Source organism: Microcaecilia unicolor, chromosome 10, assembly GCF_901765095.1.
Source record: "Microcaecilia unicolor chromosome 10, aMicUni1.1, whole genome shotgun sequence".
NCBI classification, from domain to species: domain Eukaryota; kingdom Metazoa; phylum Chordata; class Amphibia; order Gymnophiona; family Siphonopidae; genus Microcaecilia; species Microcaecilia unicolor.
Genome location: NC_044040.1, coordinates 44,701,638 through 44,726,176, shown reverse-complemented (window position 1 = coordinate 44,726,176; position 24,539 = coordinate 44,701,638).

The following is a 24,539-nucleotide window of genomic DNA, read 5'->3' as shown; positions in this document are numbered from 1 at the left end:
TCACAATGCAGCAAAATCTGACGCTTTTGTGCCTGCATTCTAGTGTCTAACTTCTTTAGCCACTGCTTCCAAATTTCCTCAGTCATGCATGAATTTATGTTAGCCTCGTATGGCACAGGAAGTCGCTTAACTTTTCGCTCTTTCCAATGACGAGGGTTTCTGACTTCTCACTCCCATCCATACTGCAGCAAAGGAGGATCGTCAGTCGGTTTTACCTTCAGTAGTTTCGGCATGTTTGAATGCAAGTGTTCCATCAGGAATCACTCGCCAGTAGAGACCATTTTCGTCAGCATTGAAAATGTCATGAGGTGCAAACTCGTTCACGATGGTAGGAAGAACTGAAACAATCCAATTTTCAGCACCAAAGTCATCAGCGTCTTGTTTCTCACCATGCTGTTTCTTAAATTTTATGCTGTTCCTCTCCTTCCATCTTTCCAACCATCCAACAGTGGCTTTGAATTCAGTTAGTCCAAGACTTTTATCTAGCTGGTTAGCTTTCTCCATAAGCAGTGGACCACTGACAGGAAACTGTCTGCTCCTGACTCAAGAAAACCACCGAAGAAGAGCATCTTCTACCTCCTCAGCTTTTCTTGCTCGTTTTCGTTTCCGTTGTGGATTTGTATTGTTTTGCCAGTCTTCCAGAAGCTGGTCTTTCTGCTTCAAGACACGTGAAATTTGACTGGGATTGACACCATATTCTTTAGCAATAGATGCTTGACTTTGTTTTTTTTCTAATTTTTTAAGAAGTTCTATTCGTTCAGCCAGTGTTAAAGTCTTACAGTTCCGCCGTGACGATGACCCCAGTGTACGCTCTAACAACATTGTTTTGCTTATTCTGCCTGTGGCAGTTAAAGAGGCAGTAAATTTGAAATCTCATTGGTTGTCACGCACCAATCGGCTTCCATATTCCATGCATGCGCTTATGTGGAGTCTTTCCTACAGAGGAGTAGTCTTGAACCATGTATATATTTATTGCGAATCTTGCACTTATCAGTGGTGTGCTAAACCAAAGTTTGTCCCCATAGAAATTGATGGTGCCAAAAACGGGACTGAAGTATGGCATGCAGTTAAACAGAGCATGCGCTTATCCGACGTGCACTTAAATGGAGTGCGCTGTATATATATATATATATATATATATATATATATATATATATAATTTCTCATTTTGAACCTACCTATTAACTAGGGAGGTCTTTTACTAAAGCTTAGCTCGAGTTATCTGCAGCAGGGCCCATAGGAATAAAATGAGATAAAGCTTAGTAAAAGACCCCCTAGGTGGGTTATAATAAAGCATATACAATTCCACTCATAACTAGATAGAATGAGGTCTCTGAAGGCAACTTAATGTGAAATGGGTCTGCATGCTCCCTTATCTGTCTTGGATCTGCAAAAATGAACAGTTACTTTCCTCTTGGAAAAGAGTAAATTCTGATGCAAGAGCCTGATGATTGCTATCATATGTACTGAATGGGGCACTAACTCATGTATTCAAAAATCCCTAAAGAAAGTCATAAAAGACAACTGAGATCATACTGAAATCAAACTTTTTGCAAAGACTTGAGTATGTAACCTAGACATATTTGTGTTACGAGATGCCTTTTATCTACTTTCTTTCTGTGAGAATTAACCAGCCTCTTACTCTATTAGGGATGTACATTCATTACTGCACATTCAGTTCATTAGTGTGTCTTTAAATAATTTTGTGCACGCTAAATTAATTTAATATGCATTAACTTACGAATTAATATGTGCAAAGTTGATTAGCACATGTTGAAAATTTTAATGGGCATTAAACTTTTTTTTTATTGAAATGAATGTGTGAGAGAAAACAAAAAACATCCAAATAATGCGAAAAAGGCCTAATAGACAGAAAGATTTTGCCCTGGGCACATCCCTACACTTTACGCTTCTGAGACTACATAACTGGAGATGGGATCCTTACTGAGTGATAAATTTTCTTCAAGAAATGAAAAAAAAAAGGCCTAGATTGGGATATCTATCTATCTATCTATCTATCTATCTAGATATAGAGATAGATATATAGATATACTGTATATATATGCACAGCACTGGAAAAAAAGTCCTATTTTGAATTCTTTCTCATTGCTTTTTAAAGCACATCATCATATCTGCTCAAACAATCATTATCTACCTCACAAAGTAGATATAATAATTCTCACCTCCAACATTCTGAGGCTGCCTGGAACCATTGTTTCCGCTGGAGGTGGTGTCCGTCATGTAGTAGATAATAGTGACGTCACATAACCCACACCAGATTGGCCAGTAGAAGGGAGAGGGGCGGAGCCACGATACAGGGAGCAGCGAATCAGCACAACACTGGGAATGCACAGCAGCAGGAACAGAAGCCTCTCTCACACAGTTACTCTCACATACACTCTCTCAAACATACACACTCAGAGGAAAACCGTGCTAGCGCCCGTTTCCTTTCAAACAAAAACGGGCCTTTTTTACTAGTTATACATAAATTGTAAGCTTTATGTCAGGTTCTACCTACTGTACACCGTTTTGGGTCAGTCTCTTCATAAAGGTGGTTAAAAAATCCCAGAACATCAATAAATGCTTCCATACTTTTGAAATTCATATATCCTCAAGTTCATTTTCACCAACATATTAGGGACTGTATTACACACATACTCTAGCACTTAAATCCATCACTGGGAGCCAGTGGCGTAGCTAGGTAGAGCCACGGGAGTCTGGGCCCCAGCAAATTTCATCCAGGTCCCCAGTTTTGCTGGCGTGGGTCCCCATCCCCCGCCAGCCGCAGCCTTCTTCAGCACCAGTCTCCGGTGCAGCCACATTCGCTGCCCTGCTCTTTCTTCTTGCTGATGTGCCCCTGTGCATGCTCCTTTACGTTGTGATAAGGCTAAGCACACCGATCAATGTCAAGGGCAGGCAGGTCCGGAACTACCCTACTCAGAGTTCTCCAGGAGGCCTAAAGAAAAGGGTATATCGGAAATCCCGGTGCGGATTCCTGAGAATAACTGGAAGGGAGGCAGCTCAGGAAAAGAAATGCCATTGAAGTCAGTCACCAGTAGGGGGCTAATAAAAGATGAAGCCCAATTCCCTTGGGTTCCTAATCAATACTGAATACCTCCCAACTGTGAAAGGGGGGGGAGGAGTGGGATTCCCTGAGAATGGTGAGCAGTGAGAGGGAGAGGGCAGAGCCCATAGACTGTGTGGAAGAAGGGAGGGAGGCCCCTTTTGAATAGCCCTGCTCAGAGGATCCATCACATATGGACTGGGAGAAAAACAACTAAAAGGTAACCTTTTTCCAGCACTAAGCAGCAGAGTGTGGGTGGTCACAGAGGTGCAAACTGTGAAGAGGGTGGTGCTCTGCTAGGCCTGCATTGTGCGGGTCTCTTCCACTGCTATTGGAAAAGACTGAAAGACTTTAGTTTGAACTTTTTGGTATCAGTGTTTTGGTGAAGTAAGGGAACTGAACTCCTTGGCTTATTTTTTTTTCCTTTTTTTTTGTCTGGAGGTTTTGTGGATTGCACTTCAGCTGACTGGTGGAACTGTGCTGAGCTGAAGTGATAAACTGAGTGGTTTTTTTTTTCCTTCCTGTTGAATCTAAGCAGGCCAGCACCTTGCTCAGGAGGAGCTGATAACCGAGTGGGTTGGAGTTTTGTTTCCTTTTTGTGTGTTGCTTTAAAACTGAGTTGGATTACAGTGTGGTGTTCAACTAGATCCGGAGGAGAGAACTGGACTGCAAGAAGCCATTCCCTGACCTGTGAGGCCGAGGTGGTTACAACGTGAAACTGAGCAGTTTCAAGAGCAAAGGTATTTGCTTTTACAGGGGGAGCTTAAAGACGAGGAGGTGAGGGGGAGCAAGGTGGTGGAGTGGCAGACTAAAATGTGCCCCCCACCTTGGACTCTGGCCCCCTCCCACCACAAGGTCTGGCTACTCCCCTGCTGGAAGCACAGATTGAAGATATTTTCTCAGGCAGATTAGGTCTATGTATACACTCATTTGGATTGAAAACAATGCAACCAGATGGTATCCCTATATTTAAATACTGCATGACACCTTAAAGCAACCCTGTTGTACAGTGTATTTGGGTATAAAATCTAAGAAAACAAATCACCAATGAACTATTAACAAATTGTCTTGTGTTTACAGATTTCTAGCTCATTAATATCACATTACAGGGCTATATCATCAGACATCTCCTTTGAGTCACATCAGGCTGCATTGGTTATTTTCTACATAATGGTTTCATTCTGAGGAGATCCAGAATGAGAATTATTCATTGGTCCAGGTGTGATTGCTGGTACTTTTGAGCAGATGTGGCTGTCTTTATTTTTCTAATCTATTTTTTGAAGGTAGGTTTCAGCAAAATTATTGGCAGGTGAAAGAGAATATGTGCAGGCACCATTTTAGATAGGTTGTGGATGTGCAAAAATCTATGTATTTGCGAAAACGTGCAGAATATGGGACATACTTTTTTAAAAAACCAAAACATAGAGGGCACCCCAACCTTACAAAAAACAATCCAGGAAGAAAAAAGTAGGGATGGATGACGAATGGTCTTCCAGTAGCTGAACGCTTAAAAGGCATTGTGGAGTGGAGGAGTAGCCTAGTGGTTAGTGCAGTGGACTTTGATCCTGGGGCTGAGTTCAATTCCCACTACAGCTCCTTGTGACTCTGGGCAAGTCACTTAACTCTCCATTGCACCTGGTACAAAAAAAATACAGGAATATATGTAAACCGCTTTGAATGTTGTTGCAAAAACCTCAGAAAGGCAGTATATCAAGTCCCATTTCCCTTTCCCCTTTCCCATTGTGCACTGCTGCATGTCAAGCAATAAGGGTTTTACTGTATATGTGTCTCACACATTTGTTGCTGCATTTTGATGCTGTAGTTTGGCATCCGTTATGACATCCATCACCAAAGCAGGATTCTCATAAGACTGTGACTCCTGACGCAGGCTCAGTTCCGACTTAACATGGGTCGATGAGTGTCTTGATCATCTGTTCTAATATAATTCTGATGCAGTTGATATTTGCCAATAAGGATATTTGTTATTTACTTTTTAGTGTGTCCCTTGCATCCTACTGGAAGACCATGGGTCCATCCTTACATATTTTATAAGACCAGGGCTGTGCGTGTACGTGCCAAGTAAAATCGATGTACCTCCATCCCCCCCCCCCCCCAGCAAAGACATATTAAAAGCATAATAAACGTATAAAAGATAGATATAGATCTCACAAAATACAGCTACAATTCATGTGGAAATCCAGATGGGGCATAGAAGGGGTCAAAGATACAGAAAGCAGGTCCACATAGGCAAACATGTGCATATCCAGCCCATACATGTACAGTATTCAGTGGTCAGTAGGACCCCTGGCCTTGGAAGCGGCATGTTTGACACCTGCAGGTAAAAACATGGATCGGGGATCTGGCAGCAGCAATAAATGTGCAGCGCTAGCCATACTGAGGTTATTAAAATGCAGTGCTATTTTTACAGAAGCCATACACGTGAAATGCTAGCCATATTGCATTGTCTATCCTGGCTATAGCAGCAGTAAACATCTAGGTATGTGCAGCATATAGACAGCTTTTCCCAGCAATACCCAGGGTAGCCATAAGATGATGGCCACAGTCATGTGCAAATGAACTAATGCCACAATATATATGGTGCCCACTATTGGGACCTGACACATATGGTCTGGAGAGAGCAGAATTTCTCAGAGAAGGAAAGTGACCTCCCGGTGCTCCTCAGGCTATAGCATGATGAACACCTCTTCAGCGAGGGCAGGTGGCTGGTCTCCCAAGCATCAGAAAGAAGGGTTTGGGAGGAGACTCTGCAAAGTACAAAACTAACAAGATGTTAACAACCTATATACCCAACTGCAGACCTCAGAGGTCAGGGTAGTCAGTACACATTCACATTGCTTACATGTAGCCCAGAGCAACTGCCACGTACATTGCCACATCCAAGACCACAACAATACCACACACACCTTGCATTGCCACCTACTTGGAACTGCTCTGGGTGGCCTGACCACAATGGGCAGACCAACATGCTACACTCATCATATCCCCAGACCCAAAAAGTAAACATTATGTACAAAGGGTTAAAAACATTCCTTCCCCCTATGTACACAGACCCACATGTAGAGGGGGAACCCTTCTGCAAATAAATAATGTGTAAAAGGGCTAAAAATATTTCCCACCCCAACTCTATTCCCATCCCCAGCCCACCTCGTCAAATGCCTTTCCAGAAATCCTCTGCTGTGTGTGGTCTGAGGGACAGAGAAACTGAATATGATGGACACTATTATTAAAACACATACATACTTCCTTTTGGCCCAACAATGCCCATTAAGTCACAGACAGGAATTGGTGACGTGCGCATGATCTTGCTCAGAAAAGGGACATCATGGTGCAAACTAATCTTAAAAGAGTGTGAGCTATTGATGATGGAGTGACAGAGAGTGCAGGTTGATGAGCAAATGCAGATGAATCAAGCAATGGTGCAGGTGATGTGCACACTGACCTGCAGAATGGAAATACTGTATGAGAGGATGGAGTGGATGATGGTGGTCTGAGAGGGACATCCCTATAGCCATCCAACTGTGTCCACCACCAGCCATGAAAGCATCAGGTACATGAACTGCCTCCAAGAGGCCTATGACCATGAGTTCCAGGAGGCAGGCATGCCACCCCATCCCACAATGCAGCAGGAAATGGCACAATGTCATGCCCCACTTTCACCCTTGGTGTTTTCAGAATTTGCTGCAGTGGCTTGAAAGGCTGGAATGAATTCTGAGAAATCATTATCCAGTTCTGAGATGAGTGACAGCTCCCCCCAGAGTCTGGAACCTGGTGGCAACAAAGATGTGTCTAAAAGGGAGGGAAAGTGGAGCCCAGAAGGGAAGGAAGTAGAAGAGGAGGAAAGGGGAGCGAGAAAAGTAGTTAGATAGCAGGAAGCTGGGGAAGGGAGGGAGGGAGTGGTAGCATATGGTAGGGAGGGGAAGTGGGGTTGGGGGAAAGAGGAGGGTGAGAGGGGATTTTATTGTAGAAGTGAGTGTGGGGGAGTGCTTGTGGGGGTAGAGGGGTAGGGAATAGGTGATGGTGTTGTGATCATGGTTAGCATGGAAGGGTGGTGGTAGGACAAGCACTGAGCTAATGGTGGGGTGGGGAGGGGGAGGTGGTGAAATCAGTGAGTGAGAGGGAGATGGTGGGCTTTGGGGTTGAGATGGGGATGAATCTGTGCAGCTTAGGGAATGGGTAGATTGTGGGGTGGTGGGGAGGGGGAGGGGCAGGTGATAGTGGAGTGGTCATAGGTGGCATGCAAGGGTGGCGGTGGTGGGGGCTAGTAGTGATGGGAAATCAGAAAGACGTGTAGTTGTCATATCCTCAACCTCTCTCTCTCCACTGCAACTGTCCCCGACACCTTCAAGCATGCTGTAGTCACGCCACTCCTCAAAAAACCATCACTAGACCCTACCTGTCCCTCCAACTACCGCCCCATCTCCCTCCTACCCTTCCTCTCCAAGACACTTGAGCGCGCAGTCCACAGCCGCTGCCTTGATTTTCTCTCCTCTCATGCCATCCTTGATCCGCTTCAATCCGGTTTTCGCCCTCTTCACTCGACAGAAACAGCACTTTCTAAAGTCTGTAATGACCTGTTCCTTGCCAAATCCAGAGGCCACTACTCCATCCTCATCCTCCTGGATCTATCCGCCGCTTTTGACACTGTCAATCATGACTTACTTCTTGCCACACTGTCCTCATTTGGGTTCCAGGGCTCTGTCCTCTCCTGGTTCTCCTCCTATCTCTCCCACCGCACCTTCAAAGTTCACTCTCATGAATCTTCCTCCACCCCCATCCCCTTATCTGTTGGTGTTCCCCAGGGATCGGTCCTTGGACCCCTTCTCTTCTCAATCTACACCTCTTCCCTGGGCTCCCTGATCTCATCTCATGGTTTCCAGTATCATCTCTATGCTGATGACACCCAACTGTATCTCTCCACACCAGACATCACCGCGGAGACCCAGGCAAAGGTATCGGCCTGCTTATCCGACATTGCTGCCTAGATGTCCAACCGCCACCTGAAACTGAACATGTCCAAGACCGAGCTTATCGTCTTTCCACCAAAACCCACTTCTCCTCTTCCTCCACTTTCTATCTCAGTTGATAACACCCTCATCCTCCCCGTCTCATCTGCCCGCAACCTCGGAGTCATCTTTGACTCCTCTCTCTCCTTCTCTGCGCATATCCAGCAGATAGCCAAGACCTGTCGCTTCTTCCTCTTTAACATCAGCAAAATTCGCCCTTTCCTCTCTGAACACACCACCCGAACTCTCGTCCACGCTCTCATTACCTCTTGCCTGGACTACTGCAACTTACTCCTCACCGGCCTCCCACTTAGCCATCTATCCCCCCTTCAGTCTGTTCAGAACTCTGCTGCACGTCTCATATTCCGCCAGAACCGATATACTCATATCACCCCTCTCCTCAGGTCACTTCACTGGCTTCCGATCAGATACCGCATTCAATTCAAGCTTCTCCTTCTTACCTACAAATGCACTCAGTCTGCTGCCCCTCACTACCTCTCTACCCTCATCTCCCCTTACGTTCCCGCCCGTAACCTCCGTTCACAGGATAAATCCCTCCTCTCAGTACCCTTCTCCACCACCGCCAACTCCAGGCTCCGCTCATTCTGCCTCGCCTCACCCTATGCTTGGAACAACCTTCCTGAACCCTTACGCCAAGCCCCCTCCCTGCCCGTCTTCAAGTCTTTGCTTAAAGCCCACCTCTTCAATGCTGCGTTCGGCACCTAACCCTTACCGTTCAGTGAATCCAGACTGCCCCTATCGGACCGACCGTTCACTTGTCTATTAGATTGTAAGCTCTTTGAGCAGGGACTGTCTCTCTTTGTTAAATTGTACAGCGCTGCGTAACCCTAGTAGCGCTCTAGAAATGTTAAGTAGTAGTAGTAGTAGTTGATGTGAGATACATTTTGTAAGTATGCCTCACTTGTTCAGATATTGAAAATATACCTTCTGCAATGGAGTACCTGGAGAAAACTCGAGTTTTCTTAACTTCACTCTTGTGGGCAGGACCAGAGAGCTTAGAGAGAGAAGGCTGAGTGAAGAGCGACGTGCACGCTGATGTGCTGCTGCTACCGCGAGTCACACCGACGAGGTGAGGCGTTTTAAAATTCCAATGGAGGGAGAGAGGGGTGCCTGTAATGGAGGGAGATGCCTGTAATGGGCAGGGGGGGGGCTACATTCGGACTATAAGACGCACCAACATTTTCCTCCCAAATTTGGGAGGAAAAAAGTGTGTCTTATAGTCTGAAAAATACGGTAAGTAGTTATGATCATCACAATTTATAATACTGTTCCTACATTTCCTTGTTTTTACTGTATTCCTTACCATGTAAGATGCTTTCTTTTACTATGTAAGCCGCACTGGACCTGCTGTATGTGGGAATGTTTATTACAAATGTAAAAAATAAATAAATATACAGAATCCATCACTTTACGATCATCGTAAATGACCAACATGAGATTCCACTGTTCACTTGTGTATAGATGAACTCTGACTATACTGCACTACTCCTTTTGGTTTTTTTCAGTCTAATGAATAACCCTGCATTTTGTTATGTTATATCATACCTGCTAACTTCAGACCATTTGTCAAGCTTAAATAGATCCCTCCCCGTGTATTCTGTGCCTTCCAGAATGTCTTTGTGCAGATTGGTATCATCCACAAAAAGGCAGGTCTTTTCCAATACATCATTGGGAATCTGGCAATCGCACTTTCTCTCTTAACACCTTTATAGATGTCTTCAATCCATTTTTCTGCCTGCAAAGGAAGTCAGCGTGTCACATGAATCTATCTATCTATCTTCAAGTGTTATATATTTAAATTTAAAACTCTATATCTGATCTTCAAGGCCCTGAAAGGAAATGGCCCTGAGTACCTGAAAAATAGGATGATCCTCCACATACCACCAAGGACACTAAGGTCCTCCCAAGGACTTTCACTAACCACACCCTCTCCAAAAGACATTACACGATGTGATACCCACATGCAAGCCTTCTCCAGAGTAGCCCCCACACTCTGGAATGCACTGCCTGAAAGGCTTTGCTTAACACAAGACTATTTCTACTTCAGGATGCAGGTTGTTATGACTTTAGGGGTCCCGAGCCCCCCAAGAAGGCTAGAGTGACCTCAATCTGATGTAGCAAAAGCATTTGTACTTACAGCCTTTCATCATTAAGTGAAGCCCACAAATCATCATTTGGAATGAGGAGTTTATTTACAAATCAGATTTTAATCAGATACATTCATCAGACCAATTCTGGATTCAGCTGACCGGAGCTCTGCTGCTTCCGAGGCGTTGGAGAAAAGTTCTCCCGAGGGCTTGCATGCACCCTGCTTTTATACAATTTGGTCACTATACAAGTCTATGGAGAGGGATTTTTTTCTCTAATATTGCTTAATCTATGAGTCATGACCTCCGGCCAGGTGCTCTTCCGTTTTAGTATTGCAACTTGTTGTGCAACTTCCCTTTTTGTAAACACTTCCTTAGATACGGACATCCAAACATCAAAACATGAACAAAACAACTTTTTTATGAAGATATCTAAATTTGGATATATTAGGTTCATATCATTTTGTGATCTGGGTTAGGATTTTAGCCATCAATTCCTTGATCTTGGCTTTTGCACTGCTTTTGAATGTCACACCAAATTCTAATGAGGCCTAGTCAGTGCCTTTTAGCAGTTTAAGCTGTTTAAGGTATGTAAATTGACCCCCCACTATTCCAGTGGATGGATCCCAAGCGGGGACACATATTAACTTACAGGAAAAGCAAGTCCTTGCTCAGCCAGTCATAGATTTTTAAACCTAGCTGGTATTTTTAGAGCCTGAGTCCTAAAATCTGGCCTTCCACCCTTCCGGTGGGCATCCAGTGAGGGCCTCTTGCTGTAGTATAATTATACAAGGTGAAACCTTGGCTCTTCAACCAGGCCTTTACTGGAAGAAGTAACTAACTTGCTAGTCTCACTCACACACACAAGGAGTGACTCGGGCTGCATATACTGCAGCAGGACATGTTTATCTACCCCTACCCTTGTTGAGATAATATTTAACCATCTCTCCATACTTATGTGCAACTTTCTTTAAATCAGTCTTCCTACTGTCTTACCTACTGTCTTACCTATCTATATGTTACATCTTTGCTTTACAATTCACTATTAATTATAATGCTCTATTAATTACGCATTGTGTTGACATTGTAAGTAGTATACCATACCATACTTTGTATTGTTGTTTGAATATTTTTACTGCTGTAATTGGCTATTGCTCATGTTTGACCTATTCTTACTGTACACTGCCTTGAGGGAATTCCTACAAAAAGGCATTTAATAAATCCTAATAAATTAAAAAATATATATATAGATGTTTTATTCTCTCTTTCCAAATTAACACATAATAACTCTTCCTTACCTGGAAAGCCCTGTAGTTCTCTTCTTTTAATAATATTTTTTATATATAACTTCTCCTTTCTTTCTTCCTACCCTACCCTTCAGGAATAGATTGTTGTACTCTATTTTCACAGATAACAAATCTAAATTACTTTCTTATTCTTCCTTTCCAACCAATGTAAAATAATTCTGTCTAATCCAACCCCTTAATTAATGAATCATTCTATGTAGCTATATTGAAATACAGGCTGGATGGAATTTTGATTTAACTCAGTAGTTCAAAACAGAGTTACCTTAAGGTAAAGTATGTATTTTCTTGTCTCCGGAAGGTTTATAATCTAAGGGGCCCTTTTACTAAGCTACACTATTACTAGTGTGTGACTTTCCCATATGCTGAGGCCAAGTTTAGCACGGCTGTAAAATGTCGGCATTTTCCATTTTCACTATTAATGGCCACATACTAATTTCCCCATTAGCACTTAGCCATTAATGCATGAGCCCTTACTGCCACCTATTTTCTAGGTGGTAAGGACTCTCTCGTTAACCATGTGCTAATCGGTTAGCGCACAGTGATGTAGCTCCATTAACCGATTAGTGGTGGGCATGTTTACTCTTTGCCCCTAGACCCGCTTCCAGTGCTGAAAAATGTTTTCTATTTTTTAACGTATGGGTAGTGTGCGCCGAACACAAAACTATCGTAGGACTCCTGATCATACCCTACAGTAGTGGTTTTCTTACCTTTGGTAAGCATGCATTAGTGCGAGTGGAGTAGCCTAGTGGTTAGAGCACCTGCCTTGACATCCAGAGGTGGCCGACTTAAATCCCACTGTTGCTCCTTGTGATCTTGAGCAAGTCTCTTAAACCTCCATTGCCCCGGGTTCAAAATTAGATTGTGTGCCTTCCAGGAACAGAGAAATACCAGAATGTAACTCGCACTGAAAAAGGCATGAGCAAAATCCAAATAAATAGTGTTTACCACAATTTAGTAAAATGTCCCTTAAGTTTGTACCTAAGGCAATGATAAGCTAAGAGGGCAATTCCGTAAATGGGCACCACTGTTTACATGCCCCAAGTGCGTACGATAGGCGCTGAGTTCTCTTAGTTACGGACCAAGAAAAGGGATCTGGGTGTCGCCGATAATACACTGAAACCTTCTGCTCAGTGTGCTGCTGCGGCTAGGAAAGTGAATAGAATGTTGAGTATTAGGAAAGGTATGGAAAACAGGTGTGAGGATGTTATAATGCCGTTGTATCGCTCCATGGTGTGACCGCACTTTGAGTATTGTGTTCAATTCTGGTCGCCGCATCTCAAGAAAGATATAGTAGAATTGGAAAAGGTGCAGCGAAGGGTGACTAAAATGATAGCGGGGATGGGACGACTTCCATATGAAGAAAGACTAAGGAAGCTAGGGCTTTTCAGCTTGTAGAAGAGACAGCTGAGGGGAGACATGATAGAGGTATATAAAATAATGAGTGGAGTGGAACAGGTGGATGTGAAGCGTCTGTTCACGCTTTCCAAAAAATACTAGGACTAGGAGGCATGCGATGAAACTACAGGGTAGTAAATTTAAAACAAATCGGAGAAAATGTTTCTTCACCCAACACATAATTAAACTCTGGAATTCGTTGCCAGAGAACGTGGTGAAGGCGGTTATTTTGGCAGAGTTTAAAAAGGGGTTAGACGGTTTCCTAAAGGACAAGTCCATAAACCACTACTAAATGGACTTGGGAAAAATCCACAATTCCAGGAATAACATGTATAGAATGTTTGTATGTTTGGGAAGCTTGCCAGGTGCCCTTGGCCTGGATTGGCCGCTGTCGTGGACAGGATGCTGGGCTCGATGGGCCCTTGGTCTTTTCCTAGTGTGGCATTACTTATGTACTTATGTTTATAGAATACTAGCATACCAGGTAAAATATGTGTCTATAACTTAAGCATGAGGCTTTAGACCAGCCATAGAGCTGGTGTAAGTGTTTGTGCCTAAATGCCTGAAGCGCACATGTAACTTAGGGGCTCTGTTACAAAAGGGTTGCCACGTAGCAACCTGGAACTACCTCTGGCTGACTGCCAGTGGTAGTTTTGCCTTGTGTGCACAATTTCAGGCACTAAGAAAATGTTTTCCAAAATTATTATGGCGCTAACCCGGCAGTATGGAGCTGCCCAGTCACCTCTGGGTTCCATGGGAGCCCTTACTGGCACCTCAATAGGTGTCGATAAGTGCTCCCCTTCCCGCATGGTCACTTTGGGCTTACCAACATTTTGTAAAAGACCTCTTAAGTATTTAATTACATCTGTTCCTAACTCAAGTTTTATTGGTCTGATATTATAGGATGGAGTTTTACTTTCTGTTAATATATTTTGAACACGTTCATGCTTCTCCAATTGTTATGTAAGCCACATTGAACCTGAGTTCTACTTAGGCGTATGTAGGATATAAATGTCATAAATAAATAAATAAATGGCTGCATGCTAATGCTAACATTAACACATGGCCAGAAACTCAACAAACAGAAAAGTTTCTCTTTTATGGCCATGCTAGAAATGGACTTACTGCACAAGAAGGTCCTGTGTTAGGGTGCGCTAAGAATTTATTTACGCAGCATAGTAAAGGGCCCTTTTTCTTTTTTTCACACCATCTTTCTGAAATAATACATAATTTTTGGAGCACAAAATTTATGGACCCACCTAGCCACTTTCTATAAGCCCTCTTCAGTTGAAGCTAATATGTAGAATAAGAGTCGTTTTATGCAATACAACTTCAATTCAAGGTGGATCACTGATGACATACTATTGTGGAGGAAATAACTGCCACTCTGAAATCCTTATTTTGTCTAGTTTGAGAAAATATGGCTTGTGTTGGAGTGTCGTATTCTACCAGAGAAATAGGCACTGAACGATAGATTTAATGCATGGTTTTGTCCAATTTGTTTCTTCTCTGTGAATACAGTATTTGAACAATAAATTATTCAAGCACACCTTACATTTTCTGAAGCAGCATAAAACTGTAATTCAAGAGCATAATCCCTCTTGAATAGAAGGAAAAGGGAGAACTTACTGTGCTTTAATACATATGTTCAAAGTTTGTAATGAATACACTACTGCCACTACTACACCTGTCAGCCTTTCACGAATTGCTAAAAGACACACACAACCAGTTCTATTGGAAACTTGCAATCTAGTCCAAATTGACAGCCAAGATAAATAAGAGTATTTGGCAACAGCCATGATCTAAGATTTAGAGCTTCTTGGAGGCAGGAGGATAGGAAGAATGTTATCTAATTGAGGGGCCCTTGTACTAAGCCGTGTAAGTGTCTGCGTACGCCCAACCTGCGCCAGAATGGAGTTACCGCCCAATTACTGTGTGGCCCCTGCGGTAATTTCATTTTTGGCACGCGCCCGATACGCGCATCTGAAAAATATTTTTTTATTTTCGGGCACGTGTAACAGATGTGCGCCAAGTGGCATTTGACATGCGTAGGTCATTACCGCCTAGATTCTTTGCCGCTAGGTCAATGGTTGACGGTAAGGTCTCAGACCCAAAATGGACGCACAGCAATTTTGATTTTGCCACATGTCCATTATTTGGCAAAAAAGGCCTTTTTTACAGGCGCGCTAAAAAATGCATCCGCGCATGCTCAAAACCCGTGCCTACACTATCGCAAGCCATTTTTGAGTGCGTCTTTGTAAAAGGATCCCTGAGTAAAGCTGCCCCAGTAGGAATAAGATAAGCAGGAAGTCAGGGAGTTTGTGACAATAAGGAAGAGGTTTCTAAGTAGGGGATGAACATTTTTTTAATGCCCCCTTCAAACACCATAGATGAACAATAATGATACAAAGAGAAACTATGGCAATGTGTTCTAAAAACTGGAAACAACATGATGAGCATTGCAACGAAAACTATATAATATAGCTATTCTGTTTTCAGTCAAACCTGAGCCTGATAGGCAAAGCTACTTATTTAGGGAACTGTACCTGCTACCTGGGTAAGTAGCACTGACCAAGGGGCATACCTAGATTTTCAGCTGCCTTATTTGAGTAATGTAAAACCTTGCAGACCATCCCAGTGCTAGTCAGATAGTGCTGAAGCAGTTCAGGGCAGAGGCTGAATGTATCCGTGGACCAATGATTTTGAGCATGGGTATCTGGATTGCACTCTGGGCAAGTTAGGGCAGCAAAAAGCTTTAAGTTACCATGAGAGCCAACTGAATACTAGCTGAGTATCACAAGTATATGCATAATGCCAGTGGCTACCGCTATATCTGATATTCAGCTCCAATATCCAGATATCAGCTAATATTTAATATTCTGGTATATCTAAATGCTGCAGGAGGCATTTAAAAGGAATGCTGATCTTAGAGTTTAAATATAGGTCAAAATAGTTTTCAATGTTTTTCAGTTTACAGGTAAAAAAGTACTTCTCTGACTGTTGAGAAACCCAATATAGTGTAGGTATTTTCTTGAAGTACTGCCTCAGGTCCACAGTTAGCACATCAGAAACAAAAGACTTTGCCATTTCTGAAATATAAATACTTGTTGTTCTTGCAGCAAATATATGGAAGCCTGACTCCTAGTGGTAATATCATATTACTGCTAGAGGACTTGAAAACCATTTTGAGAGACCTAATCATCAAGTTAGGAGTGAGCATCATTCCCACTCCACTAGACCCCAGGGATCCCCAGTATTCATGGAGAGTGCTGCAGGGAGTGGAGGGTAGGGCATCTGCCAGGGAGGGAGGTTCTCATCTTGTCAGCTCGGACCCTCAGGGGAGGGGGGGTTGGGCCTCAAAAAGAGAGTAATATACGGTGGGTTATTATCCACATGGTAGAGTTGCCATGGGGGGGGGGGGGGGGTGGTGGTATTGTGGAGGATTTGGGATTTATGAACAGAGTGTTGCTACATCTTAGCTATGGCTTTAGTGGAGGGGTATGGATAGGGTTACCATATAGCTCCAGAAAAAGGAGGACAGATTAAGCCAGTCTGGGTTTTACTTCCATTGCTTTCAAAACAGAAGCAAAGCCCGGACTGGATCAATGTGTCTTCCTTTTCTGGAGCCATATGGTTGTCTTAGGGAGCCAGGGGGGAATGAATGTTGGGGAAGAGGTGATCATGGGTAAATATCAGGCATGATAGGGTGCAGACGTTGGGATTTACAGTTGTTTCTTACAGCAGGCACCTATAAGTGGCAAATACTCAAACTGCTGTATCTGGTGCTTTCAAAACAAATTAGTTCCTCAATAGTTATTGCATCCAAATGCAGCACAAAAGTCAAAATTTAAGCTTATACACAGTCGTGTCTATTTGCGGTTGTCTCCGCACTCAGTCATACTTCACGCTGCTGTAAAATAGCAATCCTCAGTCGCGTTACTCCGCTGGATCAATGTCTTACCCCAGACGAACGGTGACCAGCGTTTTGCTCCAATCAAAATTGGGCTTTGCTGCATCAGGGTCCTGACGGGGGTCAAATGACAGCATTCCAGCTACACACTGCTGTCGGACGTAGGTAGGAGGCAGTATGGGCTCTCACGCTAACCTGTCAGTAAGCCCCCAGCACTGAAAAAATAAAATTATTTTCTGAGCACTGTAAATGCTGCACGGCACACATTGGCACTACTGTTGGGCTCCTGCCGTAGCCTGGCAGTATGGCCAATTTGCCGTGCGCCATTGCCGCGGTAGCCCTACTGTGGCTTTGTAAAAAGGCCCCTTAGTTTGGAGTTTGCTCTGTATGGCTGTAGGGCACAGAAAGATAAGGGAAGTGAGGCAAGAGGCATGTTTTTAAAAACTTTGCACAGGTGAAAGAAACATCTAGTTATGACCTACTTTCTCTTCACTATGACATGACAGACAGATGCACATTTCCACAATACTTCACTCCTTTTTCTGCTTTCCATTCCTTTAACCACCTGCAGTCTCCTCTTATTTGAATGCTAAAATTAGCATATGGCAATTTGTCTCAGGTGAATTTCTCAAACCATTATAATTGTAATTAGTCATGCATAAAGTATCATCTTCTTACCTTATAACACAGGATATCTGTTTGGTACAGTTGTTATTACAGTCCACTGTCCTGTTTGTGTGTGTGTGTGTGTGTGTGTGTGTGTGTGTGTGTATGTCTTTTAGCAATATTTATGGGTTACATGCATATAAAAATTGCCATACTTGTTACAAGATGGAATACTTGTATTTTTTATTTTTTTAAATAGATTTTTGCTTACAAAGAAGCAAACCTAGATCAGAAAAGTTAAAATTTTATTGAATCTCAACATATATATATATGTCTGAATTTATTTTTCCAAAAATATAAAATTGTTCTTGACCCCATGTTTACTAAGCCGTGTTAGCGACTGCCGTGCGCTAATGCTGACATAGCCCTTTCACTTTGAATGGGCTGTCAGCACTGCTAAGTGGCTTAGTAAACAGGGGGGAAGGTGTTGGGTGTTTGTTCAACTTTATCCTGGACTTTTCATCTATTTATTTCTTTACTGTTGAAGGTAATCAATAGAAATAAAACAAAATAAAACATGGAAAAGAAAATGATACCCTTTTTATTGCACATAATACATTTCTTGATTAGCTTTCGAAGGTTGCCCTTCTTCGTCAGATTGGAAATAAGCAAATGTTGGTAGATGACAGTATATATAAGTGAACCATCAAAGCATTCCAGTGACAGTCTAACAGGATGGGGGTGGATAGGTGAGAGACAGGAAGAGTCGGGTGGATGAGGGACAAGGAGATATGCATGGAGACAGGAGGGTGACAAAGCAGTACAATTTTATGGTTTATAATGGGCTAGAAAACCCAGATCTTTATTAAGTCCTGTCTGGTGGGTGTCAAAATATTTAATCATTCTGACTTCAAAGGTCTTATGTTCCTGTATTAAGTTATGTCCAATAAAAAAGGTATCATCTTATTTTCTTTTCCATGTTTTATTTCTATTGAGTCCACTTTTAAAGGTAATAACACGCCTACCACACCTTTACTGTTGAAGTACTTGATCACATGAAAATTTATACAGTGCAATCAACAAAACTATTTTCATGGGTAAACCAGTGCTATACTCATGTTGGACGTTTTTGGAGCAGACAGTGAAAAAGCGAGGAAATAACAAGTTAAGATACGTTTGCTCCTTTCTGCTCTTCAACATTCTGGTGGACAGCTTCAGGAGTTATGGGCATTCATATTATAAAATGATTCACACTCAGATCCCCTCACAGTTACATTTTTAAATGGACCATCAGAAGGTCGGTATATATGGATTCAAAATGCATCCAATACCTGCACCATTTTTCTCCACAGATCCTTTTTAAACTTTATATATTGCATTTTATACAGATTTTATAAAATCACAATATAATCTATCATTCAGTATTTGTGTCCATGCACTACTTGGTCTCCGTGTTTGATGTGTGTGTGTCTGTGTGGGTTCTTTGGGGAAAGGGGGGATGAGTGCGTGCGAGTGTCTATGTCAAGCTATACCTGTTGTATACTACCTTGATCTCTTAATAAATATGGTTAATAAATCCCAATAAATAAAAAATAAATTAAATAAAATTGATGGACACGTGGAGGGGCATAATCAAACAGGGCGCCTGAGTTTTCCTAAGGGCATCCTTGCAGGATGTCCCGTGAAGGGGTGGGGAAACCCGTATTATCGAAACAAGATGGGCAGCCATCTTTCGTTTCAATAATATGGTTGGGGATGCCCAAATGTCAACATTTAGGTCAACCTTAGAGATGGTCGACCTTCCTTCCCCGGTTTTCAGCGATAATGGCAACCGAGGACACCCAGAGTGTCCTAGTGGTTAGGGTGGTGGACTTTGGTCCTGAGGAACTGAGTTCGATTCCCGGCACAGGCAGCTCCTTGTGACTCTGGGCAAGTCACTTAATCCTCCATTGCCCACCGCATTGAGCCTGCCATGAGTGGGAAAGCGCGGGGTACAAATGTAACAAAAAAATAACGACCAAATCCAACTCATTTGGTCATGGGAGGAGCCAGTATTCATAGTGCACTGGTCCCCCTGACATGCCAGGACACCAACTGGGCACCCTAGGGGGCACTGCAGTGGACTAACTGATGCACTAACTGAATGGAAAAAGCCCTTCCCTTACCGATCCCTTAGCGATTTAGAAAGGAACGGGCATGCATGAAGGAAATTGCATGCAAATGAGCTGCTCGATGTTTAGCTCATTTGCACACAATTTCCTTCCTAAGGAGGGGAAGCCAGTGCAGAGCAGGCACGCGTTATGTGTGGCTGCTCTGCGTATGGCAAAGATGGCTTCATACACGCAGACAAGCTGAGTGTATAATAGCTGTCTACAACCTTAAAAAGACACAAGTCCAGATGCTCGTCAGGGACCTTTTCTTTTTTGAGTATGGGTGAAGGACGTCCAAGTGTTAGGCTCCTTTGCACAGGCAGTTGAGGACGTCCAAAATGTGAGATAAATGTCCAAACCTTTGCTATACCTCTGACACCCCCTTTATTTATTTAGATTTTGGATCACAAGTAGCAGCAGTGGGATTTGAACTGGCCACCTCTGGATTGCAAAACCAGCGCTCTAACCACTAGGCTACTCCTCCATTCCACTCCCTTGAAATTTGGCCATCCCGGGGGGGGGGGGGGGGCAGTTCAGCACATCCAAAATGTTTGAAAGAAGGACGTCCACACCTTCGCTATGCCTCCGCTGACACACACACACACCTCTACCCCCCCCCAGGGACCTGCATACTGCTGCGATGGACCCGAGTATGATATTTGAGGCTGGCAAAAAAAGTTTTTAAAGTTGTTTTTTTTCAGGGAGGGAGGGGGTTAGTCACCACTGGGGGAGTCAGGGGAGTTCATCCTCGATTCCTTCCAGTGGTCATCTGGTCAGTTTGGGCACCTTTTTGAGGCTTGGCCATAAGAAAAAAATGGACCAAGTAAAGTCGCCCAAGTGCTCGTCAGGGACGCCCTTCTTTTTTTCCATTATCGCTCGAGGACGCCCATCTGTTAGGCACACCCCAGTCCCGCCTTCGCTACTCCTCTGACACCCCCCCGGGAACTTAGGTCATCCCTGCGACAGGAAGCAGTTGAGGATACCCAAAATCGGCTTTCGATTATGCTGATTTGGGCGACCCTGAGAGAAGGATACCTATCTCCCAATTTGTGTCGAAAGATGGGTGCCCTTCTCTTTCGAAAATACGCCTGAAAGAGAGACAAATGTGTTGACCTTTGACATAGGTGCTAAAAACAAAACGGAGAAAATGCTTTATAGGCTAGATCAGAAAAATATAGCAACACAAGTCAAAATGACTTCAGTAATATACTGTGATCATGGAAATGCAAATGCTAAAATTAATTACCTGGTTCAGTTATTACTATGTCCATGATAAATGGGAATTATATTAATATTCTATTTATGCATGACAGAAATTTTCCAAAGGCATAACTCAAATACAGTAGATTAACTTATTTTCTCTCAAATTAATTTGAAATCTATTTCAACTGAGTTTCAAAACCAGTACCATAAATTTGATTGCAATACAAATGGAATACGTTCCAGACTTACTTAAGGAAAAGTAAAAAATTGTTTTGAACCTTGTTAACATAACTGAAGTGTAAATATTACCACTTCCTCTTTTTTTTAAATTTATTTAGAAAATAATTGAGGGATTTTTTTTTTGCTTTGTCTTTTAATTGGGAAAATGGGTTATTTATATGTTTTTTTTTATTGATAACTGCATCTCATTTTGAGCTTAAGATGTTTCTGAATTTAAATTTAGGAAACCCAGGGGTCTATTTTATCTGTAACTTCATTTAACATGTATTTGTTATCATTGCATATGGTATCTGAGTACTGCAGATTTGTGACTCCCATGGTACGTGAATAACATACCGTGAATGGATCCCCATGGGTTACATCTTAAAGGGTCTAGGCATTAACATATGCATTTCTTTCTCCCCCAAGACCCTCCAAGAAAATGACCTCCCACTCTCCTGTACACCCACCCAGGCCTATCTATAAAAATTCCTATGAAAAATCCCTTATATGGCAGCTTGACCCCTAACTGTAGTGTCATGAAACTATCGTTGAGTCATGTGTGCCATTTTGAACCCAGTGCCAGCAGGAGTGACTAGGGATCACACCTGTCCTGTACCCCTAGACACTAGGAATTTGTACAGTAAAGCCCGGGGGGGGGGGGGCTACAGGAGTGTGAGAGGTCTTTGGAGATAAGGGGAGCTCTTCAGGGAGGAAAATGTGATGAGGGCCTTTTTGGAAGGAAATTGTGATAAGGGGCTTTGGGAGGGAGTGTTGTGTTTGGGCAATGCTCAGGGGAAAGGGAGACATGCCCCTGGGCAGGAAAAATAATAATGCCAGCTTTTAGCTTGTCTTCTTCCCTTCGCTAAGTGTCCCGCTTTCTTCTGACATCATTTCTGACGTCAGAAGAAGGTGGAACACAGCGAAGGGAAGACTAGTAGACACGTCGGGGCGGGGGAGCGCTGCCTCCTTCTCACTGATGGTACGCCGCCGGACAGAGGTAAATTTAAAAGGATCTGGGGAGAAGAGGGCGAGGTAAGCATGGTGCGGCGGGGCGCCCTCCTGCCATGCTTACCTCGCTTACCGTGTTGGCACAGCCCTGCAACTTAGCCATGGACTGACTGGTTAATGCAGAATGCAGTAGGAGTCAAAAATACAGGAATCACATGGCTTGAAAATGTGCAAATAGAGGACTTGGATTTTGCAGATGATATGGCCCTGTTGGCGAATTCTCTTCAGGCAATGCAGACAGGACAGAATAATGCATTTTGGTGAATAAGTGTGTTCACTATATCTAGAAAAAACGATGGAGTTATGAAATGCCAGAATTTCCCTATTTAGGAAGTCTGCTAACAGAAGACAACACTGAAAACAAAATGAAAATTTAGAATTGGCAAAGCAGTATCAGTTGTGAACAGATTATGTAAGATCTGGGACAATAAGAAGCTAACCTCGAATGAAGTAGTGCTGTGATATCCAAACAGGTCTATAAAATAATGAGTGGAAGGGAACAAGTAGACGTAAATCGCTTGATTACTCTTTCCAAAAATACTAGGACTAGGGGGCACACAATGAAGCTACAAAGTAGTAAATTTAAAATGAATTGGAGAAAATATTTCTTCACTCAATGCGTAAATAAACTCTGGAATTCAGAGAATGTAGTAAAAGCAGTTAGCTTAGCGGGGTTTAAAAAGGTTTGATTAGCTTCCTAAAAGAAAAGTCCATAAGCCATTATTAAAATGACTTAGGGAAAATCCACTGCTTATTTCTAGGGTAAGCAACATAAAATGTATTGTACTGTTTTGGGATCTTGCCAGGTACTTGTGACCTGGATTGGCCACTGTTGGAAACAGGATGCTGGGCTTAACAGACCTTCGGTTTGTCCCAGTATGGCAATATTATGCACTCTGTTATACAGTGCAGAATCCTGGCCAGTAGCTAAAGATAAATATTTAAACAGTTGAAAGTTGGAGTGTGCAGCCCAAAAATGTTCATTTCGTATCATTTCCTGTCTCATTTAAGAAAACCTTTTTCAATGTTTTCATTACAGAAGCTATGTTGTATATAGTGCATACTCTTTCAGAATGAGTGCGCTTTCTTTCAGAAGAGTAGTCCCTTTTTCCAAAAAGTATGCTCTTTACACAAATTGGACGGAATTCAGTAAATGGTGCTCAAAATTCCATGCTCAAAAGAATTAGTGCTAAGCATGATTTTATAAAGGGTACGCATGTTTTACAGAATCTCACTTAGGCATGGATCCATGCCTAAATGTTGGGCACAGGATTTACATCTGCTAAAGCAGGTGTAAATGCTGGTGCTTAACTTAGAATTGATCTAATTTTATAATTCCATGCACAACCTTTGGAAACGCATCTGATTTACCCCTGGCCATGCCCCCTTTTCAGATATGTACTATAAAAGTTGTGTGCTGATCTTTATAGAATAGTGCCAGCAAGAGGTACGCGCAACTGCCAATCAAAGCCAATTAACTGCGATAATTAGTGGCTAGCATGTAAGGAGTGGCCAAGTGGTTAGAGCACTAATCTTGACATCCAGAAGTGCCCAGTTCAATTCCCACTGCTGCTTTTTATGATCTTGGGCAAGTCACTTAATCCTCTATTGCCTCAGGTACAAATTTATGCCTATGTTTACTAAGGTGCGCTATGGGCGTGTTAGCATTTTAACATGCGTAAATGGTTTACACGCATTAAACGCTAACACGCCCATAGAAATGTATAGGTGCAATAGCGTTTAACGTGCCTTTAATTTAAAGGTTCATTAGAAACGCTAATGCATCTTAGTAAACATATCCCTTAGATTGTGAGCCCACGAGGAACAGGGAAATATCCAGTGTACCTGAATATAACTCACCTTGAGCTACTACTGAAAAAGGTGTGAGTAAAATCCAAATAAATTATTGCTAGTTAAGGGCTCATTCATCAATTCAGTTGCACACACATCTAGGGCACATGCCCATAATTTGGCATACATCTTTTGGTATGATATAGAGAATCCAGGGGATCGTGCACATATATGTACTCTATTAAGAAAGAATGCACAGCTTTTCTGAAAGCGAGCACACTGTAGGCAAAAGTGCACACTATTAATTACTCATGGAAAAAACCCAACAAGAGTCTTCTTTTCTTTTTGGTCATTGACATTTCCCATGTCATTTCCAATGAATACCCATCCCTAGTATAAAGAGGAATAAGCCTTGAGGAATTCCTTGAATGGGAGGCCAAAGATTAGAAAAGAGCTCTCCTATCATAACCCTTTGAGATATTACGAAAGAAAAATTGAGCCATCAGAGCATGAGACCTCTCTAATGCAACCAAACCAATCTATTTAACAATATACAAAGGTCAACAGTATCAAAGGCAGCTGATAAATCAAGTAGTGTTAAAAGTAATGACCCAATCTGAGTTGCAAAGATGGCCAACAGTGCCACTAAAGAAGCTTTGATCCAGTGACCTAGCCTGAATTAAGCTGAAAATGATCCAAACTCAAAGCTCACTATAAAAATCCGGAGCTTATATTTCAGAAGTGCTGTCCT